Here is a 6,177-nt window from a genome sequence, read left to right as displayed (position 1 = left end):
ATGTGAGCTCAGGAGTCTGCCCACTCCTCCTGTATGCATTCAGCTCAGGTGCCCAGGTAGATAGCCCCCAATTGTGTGGTGTAGGCTCTCACTTACAGTCTTAGACAGGCATGGGTGATTGGTGTAGGCACAGGCGTCTGGCTTCAGCAGGGGGATACACTCTGAGCAAGGCAGGGGGCTGATGGCTACCCTTGAGTGTCCAGGAGGAAAGTGTGTCCCTGTTCCCTGGAGCACATAGGTGGGTTGGTTTTGCAGCCAGACTATGAGCACCTAATGCTGTTGGCTATAAGGACTGGGGGTCCCCTCTTATTCATGGGCCTTATCCCAGGTAGTTAGGTGGCGTGGGTGGTGTGACCAATCCTCAGGCCCCTGATGTGGGTAGATGAAGACCCTGCTTAATGGGCAGAGTAGTGTCAAATTTCAAGAACCTGCTACTTCACAGCTGAAAGAGTTGAAGTTAGAGTTCCGGTATATACTATGTTGTACTGCGGTATTGAGGGCCTATGCTGTTGAGATGGGCCCACACAAGTCTGTGCAGGGGGAAAGGCACTCAAAGTCCGTGGATCCCTTATGCCTGTGCCTAGGCAAAGGAGCTGTGCCTACCCTGGGTTCCTGGTTTAGGGGAGCTGGCAGTTTATTTTTTTCCCATTTGTTAATTTGTTCACTCTCCAAGGCAGGGAGAATGGCTCCAGGTGTGTGAGAAATCCTACTTCTGACCCAGGGGACTCAGCAATTGCTGAAGCCGGTCCGGGACCCAGTGCAGAGCAGGGAGCGGGGAGGTCAATGGGAGAGAAGTTTTTCCCTAAGGGTGGTGTTTTGAATTCGTGTGGTAAGCCGTATGCAATTACTTATCTTTTGCCAGATCGAGGGCTGCTTCTCATTGGTTCTGGGTGACCATGTAGACTCTCATTGTCTGGGTCTCTCCCAGTGCAGAAAACGTGCCTCCTGAGCGTGGTTGCTTGCCTGCCTCACTGCTCACCACCGAGCTGCTCAGGCCTGAAGGGCTCAGGCTCTCGCCAGGTCAGGTCTGGCAGCTCCTCACTGCTTCTGAACTGTCTCTCCCTTCCCCTGCCACTCAGTCTGGTTCCTCAACTCTGCCTTTGATGGTCAGGGCTCCCAGATTGCCATATATAATAGAATCACTTGTTTTTTTTGGTCTTAGTTGTAAGAGGGTCCACCGGAAGCATCTGACTACTCCACCATCTTGGCCCCGCCTCCCTATTCCTTTTTCTTGAAATCTGCACCAGATCCCTTATAACAAGTGTTAGTATGTTATATATTTTTTGATCCTTTTAATTTCAATTTATCTGTTCTTATACTTAGTATGTGTCTTTGGTAAACAGGTCATGTTTGAGTGTTGTATTGTTATCCAATCTCATAATCTCTTTTTTTAATTTGAGTGTTCAATCCATTTAGTTTTAATTTAACTATCTATATAAAACCTAAACTGGCTGCCATCAAGTAGATTCCTACTCATAGCAACCTTATAGGACAGAGTAGAACTGCCCCATATGATTTCCAAGGAGCTCTGGTAGGTTTGAATCACCAACCCTTTGGTTAGCAGCCAAGCTCTTAACCACGGGATTTAAATCTATTATCTTTCTATTTGATTTCTATTTTTCCCATCCATTCTTTTTCCGTTTGTCATTTTCAGCTTTCTTTGGGTTAACTGTATTTTATTGTATTCTTTTTTATCTTCTCTGTTTGGTTTTTACCTTTGTATTTTTTAGTGGTTACTCTAGGTATTACAATATGCATCCTTAATTTACCAAAGTCTACCTTGAATTAACAAAATACTATTTAATAAACAAAGCACCTTATGACTGTATATTTCTATTTACCTCCCGCAAACTTTTGTGATATTGTTAACATATATTTTACTGTTTTCTATACCAAAAACACCATAATACATTGATTTTTATTTGTCAGTAGACTTTAAAAATTTAGAAAAGTATTTCATATTCATTCATACATCTACTGTTTCTATCACTCTTCTTTTCTTCTTTGAAATCGATGTTTCCATGTAAGCTCATTGTCTAAGTAAAATCAACTGTCAATCTTACTTCTGTTCTCTGAATTTAATGTGCCTTTTTTTTGGTCTGACTATTTAAGAGTTCTCCTTACCTTTGGCTTTCAGCTGTTTGACTATGATACACATAGGTATTTTTTCTTTGTGTTTATTCTGCTTGAAGTAACTGAGTTTTTTTGATTTGGGGGTTGATGTATTTCATCAGTTTTGGAAATTCATTGACCTTTATGTTTTCCAATATTGCTTTTCCCACATTTTATCCCTCCTTTTTTCAGAGATTGCCATTACCTGTGTATAACACCATTTTATATTGTTCCACGGATCTCTGATGCTCTTTTTTTGTGTTTTTTAAATTCTTTTTTTTCTCTGTGCTGCAGCTAATTTATACTGAACTCCTCACAAATTCCATGGTGCTCAGTCTGCTGTTGCTGTATTCATTGAATTCTTTTCATATATTGCATTTTTAGTTCTATAATTTTTTTATTTTTAAAAATTAGTTTCCATTTCTTGGTTGAAATTACACAATAATTCACTCCTTTTGCTCAGCTTTTTTAAAAATTTTTTTTCCTATCATATTAGTGTTATTTTAATTTCCTGTCATCCTTGGTTATCTTTGGGTATGCTCTTTTGTCCTGCTTTCTTTTTTGATTCATGGGTCATATGTTTCTCTCTCTTTGCATGTCTTATAATTTTTTATTGTTTGCCATTGTGTATAAGAGAACAGAAGTAGATATTATTTTACTCCCAGAAAGGACTTTTGTTTTTCTTTGTCAGCCATCTAACTGATGGACTATATCTGATCTAATACGGAGTTGTGCTGTGTCAGGGATGGAATAATTCAGTTCATCTCTTATTTCAAATAGCTTGAGAGTGGAATCACTTCTCCCTTTAAGCACAATGAGACCAGGAGATCTCTCTCTGTCTCTCTCTTCTTTCCACACTGCTCCTAAGCTAAGGGAGAATTGGTCAGTGTAGAAAATTAGCTATACGTTTAAAGTTCCTCCATATTCTCATCTATCACTGTAGGCTATGGGTTGTTGTTAAAACTCTAATTCATTTCTTCTTGTCCCTACAAAGTTCTCCTGCTTTGGAAAGCTCACTTTGCCTCTTGCTTATGCTCTGAACTTTTACAAATGCTCCAACAACTAAATGGAAGCAGACCCTGGTCCCCGCTCACCAGTGAAAGACTTGTCTTGCTCTAGAATTTTGTTAATTAGATGTCAGTGCAACAACAGCCTTTTGATGCTTTTAAAGAAAAAAATTGTTTATTTTTATTATTTTTTTTAGTCTAGCCATTGTTTTCTTGTTGTTATAGCAGGAGTGACGGTCTATTTTGAATGTACACAACTTATTCCGAAGCACAATGCTCTTTTTATCATTTTTTAGTTTGTAATTTTAATAACTTGATTACCCAAAATTCTCCTTGTTAGGGTTCAGAAACCTTTGAGCAGCAGACTTTCCAATTCTGTAACAGGGCATGCATAGGTAGAATAGGATTGCGTTTACAAGTTCAGACCCTAGTGCCCATCTACTTAGCTTCAAATTCTGGAGCTACCATTTACTAGCTCTGGGAAAAGTACTTCAGTTCCTCAAGCTTCACTTTCCTTGTTTGTAAAATAGAGATAATAATGCATACATTACATATAGTTACACACAAACACACACATATAGACAGAAATAAAAACACTAAGAGTAATATATGGCACAGAGAAATTACTCAATAAATTTTTATAAAAAGGCAAACCAAGTTATGAAAGACATTCATTTAGTCCTAAAATCCGATCTGTCTAGGGATGACCCAGACCAACTATTGATTTTCTATGATTTATTATCATTCTTCTCTGCAAATACATTTAATAATTCCTTAATTTTTTGTTGTTTTTAAGTCTTAAGAGGACTCAGATTGAAGGTCATCTCCTCTTAACCACTGACCTTACTTGGTCTTGTTAGCACCAAATCTCTGTTCAGAACGAGGTAGAGAGTGAAATGTGAAACTTAGTCTGACGGTACTTTGTGGTGATGCTGCCTCTAAGACTGACAGTTTATTATGCAGTTTGGAATAGGATGGCAGATTACTGCTGGTCGGACAGCTACCTACACTAATCCACTAAGATTTCAAAGTAATTTTGGTTACAGATATTTATTTTGAATTTACTACATAGCTAATGATGGGGATATTACATTTATTTTTTTTAAGCTGATAGCTGTTCCTTCAAGCAAATGATCAACGTCAAACAAATCACTTAGTTGACTAAAAAAAGGATATTGCTTATAGGAGGCTTTCTGCTACCTGAGGCGGGAGAAAAAGAATAGGATTAGGATCTAAAAAAGATTTGATGGCTGTCATTTCCACAATAGGAATGTTGACAGGTGGAATAAATAACTTGAGAGCTACTTGTTAAACTGGGTTAAAAGCAGATCTGTATGGGCATGGCCCACTCTAATGCCGCCTGCCAATCTGATTATATTTTATTACTCAGCTGAACTGTATGCCATGATTTGGTTTGTGGTTATCTAAAGGGGTCACAAGCTTCAGCAGCTCATATTTCCTGAACATATTTTGGCAGAAATTGTGGATTGTTTTAAGAAAATACCAACTAGTGTCAGAGATAAAGAAAAGGGGCTTCTTTATAGTTATTTAACATTAGCAAACTACCAACACAGCAAAAGCAGTAGCCTCCTATGTGGAATTTCAGTATATATCGAGGCATGTTGGGAGAGCCATAGAATGTCCTCTAGAAATTCACCCTTTATATTCACAGGCCTTATGCATATTCATCATGAAGTCCATGCCTTTTAATCCAGTTTCTCTGCACAACTCTACCTTCCGTTGTTTGGAGAGCACCACCCTTATCTGGTTTCAACAACCTCCCCTGAGTCTTGTCATCATTCACTTTGTCTTGTATTACTGAAATTATGAACTTAGACTTTTTATTTTTCCAGCTACCTTATTCCTGTTCAGATCTTATTGTTTTCCAGTCTTTTGACTCCTCATTGATTTTCTTTTTCCTCTCTAAGCATATCAGCCTCCTCCTGGCTTTAAATATTTACCTATCCAATCTAGATCTAACGATTAATCAACAAATTTGCCTTTTTATTAGCATCCTCAATCCTTTTTCTCCCTTAGTTTTCAGCAGTAACTGTCCAACCGTGGGTCAAGCCAATCATTTGCCTACTTATTACAATGTCGGGGTTGCTCATGCTGCTGAGAAGATTGGTGACGCCAGAAATAAACAGAATTCTGGTGCCTAAAGAGTGATGGTAATTCCATAGTCATTATGTCAAACGTTCACCATTCTTCTCAAGCTTCCATGTTGTCATTGTACCCTCCCACATATACATATATTCCCAGAAAATGACTTCTTTCCTCCCAAAGAAATTAGAGATTATCAGGATACAATGCTCACAGTTCAGGACCTGCCCCAACTAACTTATCTTTATGGTAAGCAATTTAGCAGAGTAATTTAGAGCTGGGTCATGGAAGGGGTCAGGTCTATTTATATCATTGTTTAACTGTATGTCCTTCAGGCCTCTAACACTTGGTTTCCTCACCTACAAAGTAGAGAAAATAATAATACTTACTGTAAAGATTATTGTAAAAACTAATAGAGGGAGAGAAAGGGAGGGAAAGAGAGAGAGAGAAAGAAGAGAGAGAGAGCGAGTCCTAGTGGCACAGTGGTTAAGAGCTCTGCTGCTAACCAAAAGGTGGGCAGTTCAAATCCACTAGCCGCTCCTTGGAAACACTATGGGGCAGGTCTACTCTGTCCTATAGGGTCCCTATGAGTCAGAATTGACTCAGTGGCAATGGGTTAAAAAACACCATGGCTTAGGCCAGGCGCACCTTAGTCTTCAAGGTGACATCTTTACTTTTCAACGCTTTAAAGGGGTCTTTTGCAGCAGATTTGTCCAATGCAATGCTTCTTTTTATTTCTTGACTGCTGCTTCCGTGGGTATTGATTGTGGATCCAAGTAAAATGAAATCCTTGACAACTTCAGTCTTTTTCCATTTATCATGATGTTGTTTATTGGGCCACTTGTGAGGATTTTTGTTTTCTTTATGTTGAGGTGTAACCCATACTGAAGGCTGTAAGTGTGTAAGTGTTTCAAGTCCTCTTCACTTTCAGCAAGCAAGGTTGTGTCATCTGCAT

This window comes from Trichechus manatus, unplaced genomic scaffold (genome assembly GCF_000243295.1).
Source record: "Trichechus manatus latirostris isolate Lorelei unplaced genomic scaffold, TriManLat1.0 scaffold00067, whole genome shotgun sequence".
Classification (NCBI taxonomy): Eukaryota; Metazoa; Chordata; class Mammalia; order Sirenia; family Trichechidae; genus Trichechus; species Trichechus manatus.
The sequence above is the reverse complement of the archived record's forward strand: the minus strand, read 5'-3'. Positions refer to the sequence as shown.